Source organism: Aricia agestis, chromosome 6 (genome assembly GCF_905147365.1).
Source record: "Aricia agestis chromosome 6, ilAriAges1.1, whole genome shotgun sequence".
In the NCBI taxonomy this organism is placed as follows: domain Eukaryota; kingdom Metazoa; phylum Arthropoda; class Insecta; order Lepidoptera; family Lycaenidae; genus Aricia; species Aricia agestis.
In genome coordinates, this window is record NC_056411.1 from 17,666,200 (window position 1) to 17,679,940 (window position 13,741).

The window sequence follows — 13,741 nt, forward strand, 5'->3', positions numbered from 1 at the left end:
TATTAAACCTTATATTTTATGCCAAATTTTAAAGCATATTTAGCCCCCCAATTACACAACTTTACCCATAAACTATTAATTGTCATTGATAGGTTTAGGGTTACGTCACTGCATTGATAAAGTACTGGGTTATTAAAATAACGTAAAAAAGAAATAACAATCGAAAATCGAATGTAAGATGATACCATCTCTTATAGAAAGACCTTTAAGCAAGCGTGAGCGTGACGTAGGAGACGCACGGCGCCATCTATTAAGAATTTTTGGAACTAACTTAATTTGAACAAATTTACGCATTTTCACCCCCTTACAACCCTTTTTTTCCAGTAAAAAAGTAGCCTATGTCCTTTCTCAGGTTTTAGACTATCTGTATACAAAAGTTTAATTACAATCGGTTCGGTAGTTTTGGCGTGAAAGCGAGACAGACAGACAGACAGACAGAGATACTTTCGCATTTATAATATTAGTATAGATTCAGTAGGTCTAGTAGAATCGGCTACTGGCTACTTTTTATATTGATAAATGCATTTGTTGAATAAATAATAGTAAATTATTACAACTCGAGAGTGACGGCGACCATTGTTTGTGCGACGGGATGGCGATGGACATTGCCATGGTGACTACTTATTTAGTCACTTCAATAAAATAATTTGAGCGAAATACTTTGTATTGCAAAACAACGTTTGCCGGGACAGCTAGTAATATTATAATAATTAGCGCGTGTCCAAATCAAAAAAAAAACTTCTCTGTAGGGGGTGATCCATCGGCGAGGGAGGCGAGGAAAGCGAAGAAGCCAAAAGATTATTGTAGCATTCCAAAATCCAATTTTTTTTTATTACAGGTCCAAAGTCCAAAAAGTCCATGCGCAACCAAAGAACTGAAACGAACAACGTCGTACTTTGGGTATATTTGTAAACGAACCGAGTGTTTGTTTGGGGCTTGGGCCGATTTTACGGCTGTACTTGAGTTTTGTGAGCTAAATGTCAAGGATCTCGTAAACTTACTCACAATATTGGTACACGAGGAACTGCTAATTATTGTGACCAATAAGTTTACTCTCGATGGTCAGCAACAGAAGTCATCCTCGTTGACCACGTATCAGGCGATGGGTAAGCAACAGCCAATAGGTGTGTGACAGCAAATATTGCACAATATCTGCTGTCTGACAAAAATTTCATACTTATGCAAGTTGCAACACTCAAGTTTATCGCGCGGGAACCGTATATTTATAACAAAAATATCCTTTCTAGGGACTCAGTTTCTGTGTAAAGAGGTAACAGTTCGGTTTAGGTGTGAAGAGGTAACAGACAGACACATTTTCGCGTTTAAATAATACTAAGGACATAGTAAAAGGTACGGCACACAACAAAATCTTGGCGGTACCAGCCTAGTAAAACTGGCCGAGATTTTGTTGTGTGCCGTACGTGGCGACGCATTGATACTATGGCGCACACATACAAGCCGCGCGCGGTGCCTTTGTATGAAGATAACTTACTTCCCCTCCTTTTACTATGCTAAGGATTTCTGACAAAGAGCAGATAGTATGCAATATCTGCTGTATATTAGTCCAATCACTTTAGGCCAAATTAGGAGCAAATCTCGGAAAATCGAGGTACCCAGTTTATTACCACGTAAAAACCGTTTTTGATCGTACTACCGTGGTACTACCAGTTGACCTCAGATAATTCTCCGATCGCGCGCTCTACGCCCTCTATTTTGAAAGGTGTAAAAAAATGTTAAATAGAAAAGTTGTAGAGAATTTAATTCTCACAACTTTCCTATTCATACAAAAAACGTAAAACGCATAGAAAACGAAATATTTTCAAATCGATTTTTGTGACTTTTACCTCTGATTTTAAAACTTGCGACCATTAAATTATATGTGAATTTTGAGAACTTTGATTGGATGCCACACTTTTTTTTACGTGGTACTTAATATAATGGCTATCTGTGTATCTTGATTTTCCATGGTCAACCCCCTATAGTGACTGGGCTATAACGCCTGATGCTTACTGGCGCAAGAAAAGGGAACAAAGAATATTTATAAAGGGTTTGCGTCGTGAAAACAGTTGAAAACACTGCACCATATAAATAAACACGTCGGAATATTCCAGACTTGCGAGATCTGTCAAATTTGACATTCATGCATTCGGCCAATCTGGTTCAATATCATAGTAGCTTGACGGACAAAATAGTTTCGAGTTAAATTATTAATAAATAATAATATTAAATGATATTGTTACGTGCTAGGGTTCGAGGATTTGGAGAGAAAGACCTGGTGACTCTCTTGAAGACTTTATTAACACTGCACTAAACACTAGGTCACAACACTTAGCACTAAGTCCGAACACTAATCACTAGGTCCAATCACTAAGCACTATCACTGTCCTAGGTCGTAGCCAAGTCGCAGGTTTCACTGGTTCACTCACTATTGATCACTTGATGTCGCCTTGAAGTCCTCTCTCGGATTGAACTGACTCGCCGGACCTGCCTGCGGCTCTTTTTATATGGCGAGACGAATTCCAGAAATTTCCCGATTCACGTAAACAAGTAAACAACCGTGGGAAATTTCTAGGCGGCTCGGGCATGTACCACAATAAAACTGCCGTCCTTGCGATAAGTGCAGTAAGTTGAATTTAATTTAGACCTTATGGACTCAGTCATAAGGTCTAAATTCAAACATGCTAACAAATAAAGGGTAAACACGTAAACAAACATTGGACCTTTTTAGAAGGTTCGAGTATGTACTTCGCACCACGTGTCCGTATACCATGTACCGTAACACTACTCCCCTCTTAGAGATGCTCGTCCCGAGCATCATTGTTACTGCCATGGTAACGCGCCAGACGGTCTATGTGTACCACTTTGAATGTCCCTCTTGGTTGCTTTTGAATCCTGTAAGTCACATCATTCAATCGGGTAACCACTTTGTATGGGCCGTCCCACTTGGTCTGCAACTTTGGAGATTTGCCTTTTCGGCGAGTTGGGTTATGCAGCCACACCAGTGACCCTTCTTCGAAGCCGCTTGTATTCGATTTCCGGTCGTATCTGGTCTTCATGTTCTCACTTGACTGTAACCCATTTTGCCGAACCATGGCGTGTATATAGCGCATCTTTTCCCTTAAATCGCAGACATAATCTGGTACGGTCTTCGGTTCCTCCGGTGACCCTCCTGTCAAGAGGTCTACTGGTACTCGCAGTTCTCTACCGTAATTGACATACGCCGGGGTAGCTTTTATGCTCTCATGCTCGGCGGTACGGTACGACAGAAGGAAGAGCGGTATATACTTGTCCCAGTCCTTTTGTTTGTCATCTACCAATTTCGCCAAATGCCTCTCAAGGGTCTGGTTAAATCTCTCAACCATTCCATCAGACTGTGGATGGTACGCGGTGGTCCTCGTTTTATGCATTCCCAAAATTCTGCACACTTCCTGGAAGACCTGTGATTCGAAATTCCTGCCCTGATCAGAATGGATTTCCAGAGGCACACCAAACCGAGATATCACTTCTTCGACTAATTTAGAAGCGACTGTTGTAGCTTCTTGGTTTGGTATGGCGAACACTTCGGGCCATTTGGTGAAGTAATCCATGACGACCATAAAATACTTGTTTCCCGATTCCGTCACGGGAAATGGCCCAGCTACGTCAACTGCGATTCGTTCCCACGGTGCGCCAACATTATACAAGCGCAGGCTCCCACGGCTCCTTGTCTGTGGTCCCTTCACTGCAGCGCAAGTAGTGCATTTGCGGCACCAATCCTGTACATCGTCTCGACAATGTAACCAGTAGAATCGTTCTCGCACTTTTGTTAACGTCCTCTTTACTCCTAGATGACCTCCTGATACGCCATCATGCATTTCACGGAGAACATCCGGTACTCTCGTTCTTGGGACAACTATCTGAAGATGGAACTCTCTGCCGTTGGTCTTCTCCCATTTCCGGTAGAGTATTCCGTTTTGAAGTATCAGGCTGTCCCATTGCGCCCAGTACGCCTTAGTGACAGCGCCAGTGGGTGCAACCTCACTCCAGATTGGTTTTTCATCACCCCGTTTCTTCCATGTGATGATGTGCCGAAGGTCGTCATCTGTTTCTTGAGCCTCCCTCATAGCATCATTCTCCCATGGGCCCAAAGGACTCGTTTTCGTTAACTTTAATGTTACTTCATTAGATTCCTGCTTAACACAATGTTTGCAGTCTTCTGAACACGGCCTTCGTGAGAGTGCGTCGGCATTCCCATGCGACTTTCCGCTGCGGTGTTCGATCTTGAAGTCATACTCCTGGAGCTGTTCAATCCATCGAGCTACTTGACCTTCTGGGTTCTTGAATTGTAGTAGCCACTTCAAGGCTGCGTGATCAGTTCGCAGTAAAAACTGTCTGCCAATGAGATACTTTCTGAAATGTTGTAGCGTCTTTACGACAGCCAAGAGTTCTCTTCTTGTCACACAGTAGTTTCTCTCTGGCTTAGATAAAGATTTGCTGAAATATGCAATTACAACTTCTCTTTCACCCTGTTTTTGAGATAACACCCCTCCAATGGCCGTGTTGCTTGCGTCCGTATTGACTATAAACTGACCTTCAGGTTGTGGATACCCCAGGATTGGTGTTTCACAGAGATGTTTCTTCAGTTTCTGAAAAGAATCTTCAGAAGTCTCGTCCCAAATAAACTGTCGTTTATCTTCTGTCAGCCGATGTAATGGCTTGGCTATCTCTGAGAATCCCTTAACAAAACGCCTGTAGTAGGAGCATAGGCCAAGAAATGCCCGCACTTCGGTTTTGTTCTTAGGGGTTGGCCAATTTTGGACTGCTTCTAGTTTCTCCGGGTCCGTCTGAATTCCATCACTGGAGATAACATGGCCGAGATAGTTCACCTTACTCCTGAATAAACGACACTTTTTCGGATTCAACTTTAACTTGGCCCCCTCTATTTTGGCGAAAACTCGTTCTAAGTTTCGCAAATGGTCCTCGAAATCGCGGCCAACAATGATGACGTCGTCCAAATAGACTAAGCAAGCCTCTCCAACTAAGCCTGCCAGTACACACTCCATGAGACGCTCAAATGTGGCAGGTGCGTTGCACAATCCAAAGGGCATGACGTTAAATTGCCATAGACCTTTACCGGTGGAGAACGCTGTCTTCTCCTTGTCTTTTGGATGAATTTCCACCTGCCAGTATCCAGATTTCAGGTCCAGGGTTGAGAACCATTTCATGCCACTCAAGGTATCCAGAGTGTCGTCGATTCGAGGTAATGGATAGCTGTCCTTCTTAGTGACATCATTGAGACGTCTGTAGTCCACACAAAATCTTGTGCTGCCGTCTTTCTTCTTCACTAATACAACCGGTGAGCACCACGGACTTGCAGACGGTTCAATTATCTTATTCCTTCTCATGTCCTCCAAAAGGCCTTCAACTTCTTTTTCCTTTGCAAAGGGTATCCGTCTTACTCGTTGACGAATTGGGTTCTCGCTTCCGGTATCTATCCTGTGCTGAACCATCGACGTTCTTCCAAGGTCGCCTTCCTGACTGGAGAAGATATTCGCGTGGCGTTGTAAAAATTTCTTAGCTTTCATGCTCTGCGAATAAGTCAGATTACTCTTGCAGTCATCGAGTAGCTCAGTCACTATTCCATAGTTGCTGGTGTTTGCTGAGTCTGAGCCTGTGATCGAACTACACTTTCTCATCCAGACAACTTCCTCGCACTTTCCAATGACGTCACCTTTGTTCAAGCAGATCTCGCGATCACCAAGATTCAAAACCCTGACCACAGCGTTACTGCTACCACTAACAAGGGTTCTCGCCGTCATCAGTTTTTGCGCTGATGTCTTGGTAGGTAAGTCTTCGATCAACACGCATCTATTTAACTTCTTCTTTCCAGCTGGCGGTAGTTTCACCAGCACTCTAGCTTCCGCTCGTCCAGGTATTATGACTTTCTTTTCACATTCAACTTTCCCGCAAGCGCCTCCAAGGATGAAAATTTCTTCTTCGCCACACTTGAACACTCCGTCGGTGACATTAATTCTGCAGTTGTGCTTCTTCATGAAATCCAAACCCAAGATGCAATCATCCATAATCTCAGCCACGATAACGTCATGAGGGTATGAGGATCCCCCTACATTAATCGTAACTGACATTTCTCCCAGGACGGGTATTGGCTGACCGGAGGCAGTAAGAAGCCGACAGTTAATTCTCCTCTTGTGCCTCCTTGCGGCTTTTACCAAGTTTGGGTTCACTATTGTTCTAGAGGCTCCTGTGTCTAGAGTCATTTTGCAATCTGTCCCGTTAATAGTTCCCTGAATTACCAGACTATTCCCGCTGCTTGCTTGGGAGACAACCGTTATTGGGGCTTCCTCCGCATTAGCCAGTACTCGCCCCTTAGTCCTGGCTTTTATTCGTTTCCCTGCTCCCGGGTAGGGGACGAAGCTCCTTGCTTCTTCAGCTCCTCTATTTGTTCAATGCGTTCCTCGAGTCTTTTCATTCTTACCATCTGGGTCTCCTTCTGCGGGCAGTTGAGCTGAAGATGGCCCCTCTCGCCGCACTTGTAGCACATGGCTCCAAAACTTTTCTTTATAGGAGCCTTAACCTCCTTGACTTCCTCAGAGACCTCGCGGATCTTATATGTCTGCCGTATGTCACGCCGAACAGCCTCGACCTCTAAAGCATGCGCCAATGCTTCCTTAAGCGAAGTGTGGTGACGTAGCCTCACTGCAGCTCTGACCTCCAGGTCCCTGATTCCGTCGACAAATGCTTGCACAATATTCGTGTCGACCATCTTGGCGTCAGCTCCTGGGTGTGCCTTCTTGACGAGTTTTTCAATTTCCAACGCCCATTGTTGTAGTCCTTCTCCTGGGCGTTGGACTCTGTCACGCAGTTGGGCACGGAACACGTGCTCCAGGTGTCGCTCCCCGTATCTGGATTCAAGTGCCTCCATTAGGTCTTGAAACCCATTTCCTGTATGCGCTTCTAGGACCGACAAAGCTTGCCCTCTGAGCGCAACAGTGAGAGCGGTCAGGCGTTGTTCATCATTCCATCCATTGGCAGAAGCAACAGTCTGGAATTGCTGACGATAAGCGTTCCAAGAAGTAGTGCCGTCGTATGGTGGCACTTTTACTCTTGGCCCATGTGCCACTCCAGAATTTCCACTACACGTCGCGACTCCTGTGGTTTCCAGGCGCACTACTTTTTTCTGTAGTTCAGTGAGGCCGGTTTTCACATTTTCCACATCCACTCCCAACCCGGTAACGCGTTCGTCCATTACGTCGACGTCTTTACGAAGCTTATTCACCGTGTCACTAACATCCTTTATAGCCAAAAGCGCTTTTTCTTGGAGGTCCTTTTGTTGCTCTTGTGACTCCTGCAAAGCGCCGAGCTTGCGTTCTTGTAACTCTTGCAAAGCGCCGAGCTTGCGATCATGTGACTCTTGTGACTCTTGCAACGCGCTGAGCTTACGGTCTTGTGCCTCTTGCAAAGCACCGAGCTTGCGGTCTTGTGCCTCTTGTAAAGCGCCGAGCTTGCGGTCTTGTGACTCTTGTAAAGCGCCGAACTTGCGGTCTTGTGATTCTTGCAGAGCCTGAATTAACTCAATTAGGCTTTGTAATTGGGGAGCCACTTGAGGGGCCGCAGAAGCTACGGGCGATGCATGGTGGCTGGAGCCAGTAGGCAGGGGTTGAGCAGACGGAGCTCGGTGGGCGGAGCTAGTGGGCGTGGCCTGAGTGGGCGTGGCCTGGTGGGCGGAGCCAGTGGGCGTGGCCATGCCCAAAGTGGGTGGAGCCTGGTGGGCGTGGCCAGTGGGCGGAGCCATGTGGGCGGGGCCAGTGGGTGGGGCCTGTCCCTCAGTGGGCGGAGCTTGGTCCCCAGTGGGTGTGGCCTCCGCAACTCCTCTCTCGGAGTCAATGGCAGCAGCTCGCTGCGCCCTTGTCCTGACACTCCCCTTGAAGTCCTCTCTCGGAGTCAATGGCATCTCCAAATCGCACTTCTGACACCAGTTGTTACGTGCTAGGGTTCGAGGATTTGGAGAGAAAGACCTGGTGACTCTCTTGAAGACTTTATTAACACTGCACTAAACACTAGGTCACAACACTTAGCACTAAGTCCGAACACTAATCACTAGGTCCAATCACTAAGCACTATCACTGTCCTAGGTCGTAGCCAAGTCGCAGGTTTCACTGGTTCACTCACTATTGATCACTTGATGTCGCCTTGAAGTCCTCTCTCGGATTGAACTGACTCGCCGGACCTGCCTGCGGCTCTTTTTATATGGCGAGACGAATTCCAGAAATTTCCCGATTCACGTAAACAAGTAAACAACCGTGGGAAATTTCTAGGCGGCTCGGGCATGTACCACAATAAAACTGCCGTCCTTGCGATAAGTGCAGTAAGTTGAATTTAATTTAGACCTTATGGACTCAGTCATAAGGTCTAAATTCAAACATGCTAACAAATAAAGGGTAAACACGTAAACAAACATTGGACCTTTTTAGAAGGTTCGAGTATGTACTTCGCACCACGTGTCCGTATACCATGTACCGTAACAATATTAATACTTCAGTGTCTGTAATCTAGCTATATCTGTCTAAAAGTAGCAGTGCTGAAAAAGCAACGTGGGAGAGCCATGCTTCGGCACGAATGGGCCGGCTCGACCGGAGAAATACCACGTTCTCACAGAAAACCGGCGTGAAACAGCGCTTGCGCTATGTTTCGCTGAGTAAGTGAGTTTACCGGAGGCCCCATCCCCTACCCTATTCCCTTCCCTACCCTCCCCTATTACCTTCCCTTTCCATACCTACCCTCCCCTATTACCCTATATCCTCTTAAAAGGCCGGCAACGCACCTGCAGCTCTTCTGATGCTGCGAGTGTCCATGGGCAACGGAAGTTGCTTTCCATCAGGTGACCCGTTTGCACGTTTGCCCCCTTATTTCATAAAAAAGTACTTTTTTTAAATTCTGTATGGGAAAACTGATGACGCTCGGGCGCTTGCCCATACAAATCACAAATAAAGCAGCCGAGTGCGTGTCGGGCCACGCGCAATATAGGGTTCCGTAGTACCGCTAGTTTTTGAAAAATTTTGTATGGTCAATGAATGTACCATCGAGGAAGTTGATTCCTATGCAATTGACAGACCAACGTTATTTGGTCGAATATGTCAATTCAATGTTAATTGTGATCTGTCAGCTGGGTTTGACGTAACGCAACCAAACTACTTAGGCCCCCGATTTGCATAGGACTTTCAACTTCTTCTTCTTCTCTGATAGTACATAACATTTATACATTATAACGGTTTCGCCGAATCATTTTTTTAATAATAATAATAATAATAATAAACATTTATTCAACATGTAAACACATTACACCACATTACAAAACAGAACATAGCAAAACAAAAAACAGAGAAAAAAAAACAATCAGACGGACATTATAATACACATTTTTAATATCTATCTGGGTACAAAACACAATGTAGTGTAATGCGAATGCTGCCGAAAAGGACCCCACTCAGGTGATGATCGCGGTATAGTACCTACACCGCGATCCCTGGTGTTCTGTGGAGCCTTGTTGTCGTTAGCTCGACAGATGCACACTGGCGTGCAAACTAATTAAGTAGAATAAAACAGTATATATAACAATCTTTATAAGTAAATGCATAATAATGCATTTACTTATACATATTATATATTTAGTTGATCAACTATTACTCAATTACTTTTGAAGTCTTCTTAGCCGTGATAGTTTTCCTTTTAAATTCGGCATAATATTTCCTACTCTCATGAAATATTTCACATTTCCAGAAACAATCGTTTAGCTGGTAGAAGGGGGACAATGGACTCTTAACGATTTTTCCACTTTGAAACTTAATATTTGACAAACGGATCACTAAATCGGAAAATGATCTATAAATACTATAATATTTTTAAAAAACCTACCCAACGACACCCCACACGATGGTGTGGACCCGAAAAAAATTCATCCCGCTTGATGTGTAGGGAAGGTACCATAAAAAATATTTCATGTACCTTTTTGTCGGCATCATCAATATATTGTTTAATCATGCCAAATTACAGCTTTGTAGGTCCTATAGTCTCTGAGCAAAACCGCGGACAGACAGACGGACAGACCGAAACTATAAGGGTTCCTTGTTGACTACGGAACCCTAAAAAATGGTCTTTCATCGCTGGTACTTACTACTTTCGCAGTGTAAAGTATTAATTATTATTATCACTTAGTTTTGTTACACCTTGTATAAATAACATAAATTATTTTATTCTAGTGAACTGTTTATCTGAATATACTTACTCGAATATGGCTTAAATCAGCTTGTGGCCGCTGAAGGTCTAAGTGGGGCTCAGAAAAAAATGGCGGTGTTTTTTAGAGGCTAATATTACCAATTTGTGGCAAAAGCCCGTTAATTAGGAAAAGAAATTAGGTGAAATAATGGGGGCGCTGCCGCTAAAACCTATTTTGTTCTCAAAGTGGGCAGTGGACAAAATAAGTTTGGGAACCCTTGGCTTAAATGATGCTGAAATTGACAATTCTAATAAGGGTAGCATCACCATGAGTTTACCCTAGTTGTGTTGTTTTTTACTGCTATACATAAAGTACAACATTATGCAGTGGCATCTATACGTAAAGAAACCACTGTTTTATTCATATAGGACGCATATTTTAATTATTAATCGAAACGCGGTTTAATTTTCAAGTTTTTGTATTTTTAATATTGCTATTCGAAATTCAAATTTCAAATAGTCTTGAAAATAGAAGCCCCGTTATCGTTTTAAGCTAAGCTAACTATTGCCTGCGGCTTTCTTTTAGATGCAAATACTAGCTGTTGCCCGCGACTTCGTCCGCGTGGACTTCAGTTTATAGAGCGCGATGTCAACAAAATTGGTGTCAAAATAATAAAACCCTGGTACCCCTTAAGGCGAGGATAAACCCCAATTTGTTATTCCGTGACTCCCGGTTTACCTAGTTCCAATATAATAACGAAGCGTTAAAAAATATGAGATATAAAGCACAATATTTAAAATACCTTAAACCATAAACATTTTAATAAAGCGTAATACTTCGGCTGTAATTAATTTACAAACTCACCTCTGAAAAAACTCTATTTCGTCGAAATATAAGTATTAACTAGGATAATTATACATTTTATTTGAATAAATTGTTAGTAAATCTATATTAAAACTTCTTTAACCGAACAATTTTGTTTCTTAATATTTATTTCCAAAGATATTTAAAAAAAACACGAAAAATAGCAAAGATCCGCCAGAGTTGTTACAGTTTTATGCTAAGCTAAAATGAATCTTATTGCGATGCTTATACGCTTGGTCTTTGGTTGTGTGCAAGGTTATCGTTTTTGATTGAGATTAATCCCTGCCTTAATTCAAAACTAAAAAATATTTCATTTTTTAAAATTAAACTTTATATTTTATGCCCAATTTTAAACCTTATTTTTACCCCCCATTACACAACTTTCCCCATAAACTATTTATCATTGATAGGTTTAAGGTTACGTCACTGCATAGATAAAGTACTGAGTTATTTAATAACGTAGAACGTCATAACAATCGAAAAAAATCGTAACCGGAATGCAGGATGATACCACATCTTATAGAAAGTCTTTTGAGCAAGCGTCAGCGTGATGTAGGCGACGCACGGCGCCATCTATTATGAATTTTTGGAACTAACTTAATTTGAACAAATTTACTCATTTTCACCCCCTTACAACCCTTTTTTCCAGTAAAATAGTAGCCTATGTCCTTTCTCAGGCTTTAGACTATCTGTATACAAAATTTAATTACAATCGTCTCGGTGACTTTGGCGTGAAAGCGAGACAGACAGACAGAATAAAACGAATTTTGCCATTTGTTTGCAATACTATATTTTTTTATTCTTTATAAACACCTAGCTTATAAAAAATCTGATTTGCCCCCCCCCTGGCCCAGAATCTGCGTAATTTCCCACCCCCCCCCTGGCCCAGAACCTGGGTAATTTGCCCCCCCCCCCCCCTGGCCCAGAACCTGGGAACGCCCATGTTTGTTTGGCTTCAGTTAACTCATGTGACTTGGAATATTTTTATACCGAAATAGTCAATTACTGAGTGTTTTTTTTTTTATTTAAATTTCAAGATTTATCTTTGATATTATTTTGGTATTATGTTTTGATATTATCTCGAAAGTTAAGAAACAGCTTTTTGTCAATAGCAAATATTACGCAAAAGCCGGAGCAGAGGCGCTATTAGCACATACAGTAAATCCGACCAAAACCCGACATGTTGCACCCATGCCGGGTGCAACATGTCGGAACAATATCAGATTACTAGCTGTTGCCCGCGACTTCGTCCGCGTGGACTTCAGTTTATAGTACTTTATAGCGCGCGATGTCAACAAAATTGGTGTCAAAAGCTTTTATAAAAAAACCCTGGTACCCCTTAAATCAATACAGCTGTGCAGTGTGCACACAATAAGTATTTCATTTTTTTATATTAAACTTTATATTTTATGCCAAATTTTAAAGCTTATTTAGCCCTCCGATTACACAACTTTACCCATAAACTATTTATCATTGATAGATTTAAGGTTACGTCACTGCACAGATAAAGTACTGAGTTATTTAATACCGTAGAATAGATATAACAATCGAAAAAAATCGAAACTTAAATGTAAGATGATACCACGTCTTATAGGAAGACTTTTGAGCAAGCGTCAGCGCGATGTAGAAGACGCACGGCGCCATCTATTATGAATTGTTGGAACTAACTTAATTTGAACAAATTTACGCATTTTCACCCCCTTACTACCCTTTTTTCCAGTAAAAAAGTAGCCTATGTCCTTTCTCAGGCTTTAGACTATCTGTATACAAAATTTCATTACCATCGGTTCGGTAGTTTTGGCGTTTGGCGTGAAAGCGAGACTGACAGACAGACAGACAGACAGAGATACTTTTGGCGTTTGGCGTGAAAGCGAGACTGACAGACAGACAGACAGACAAAGATACTTTCGCATTTATAATATTAGTATAGATTATGTGCACACTGCACAGCTGTTTTTGGGTATTTTGATTAATTAAGGGCCGCGCTACACCGGAATGGCAGCTGCGAGGCGAGCACTTTCAGTGCTGCCATTCCGGTGTAACGCGGCCCTAAGAGGGGTACCACTTACCAGGGTTTTAAAAAGTTTTTAAATTTGACAAAAATTTTGTTGACACCGCGCGCTATAAACTAAAGACCACGCGGACGAAGTCGCGGGCAACAGCTAGTTAGTTAATATTAACGTGTATAACAATCGAAAGAATCGTAAAACCTACCTCAACATGGTACCACCTCTTATAGAAATACGCATGAGCAAGCAATAGCGCGATCTAGGGGACTCTTGGCGCCATCTGTTTTGAGTTTTTTGGAACTAAGTTAATTTAACCAAATTTACGCATTTTCACCCCCTTACAACCCCTTTTTCCAGTTAAAAAGTAGCCTATGTCCTTTCTCAAGCTTTAGACTATCTGTGTACAAAATTTCATTACAATCGGTTCAGTAGTTTTGGCGTGAAAGCGAGACAGACAGACAGACAGACAGAGATACTTTCGCATTTATAATATTAGTATGGATTAAACATCATATTCTAACGTATTAAAAACTATAAACAAAAACATACTAACTAATAAGTATGATTAGTTCTATGTTACAATAAAGTAAAAAATAAAACGCCATCTGTTGAATCGTATTAGAACTAAAATGTTCATTCCATCGATATATTTCTG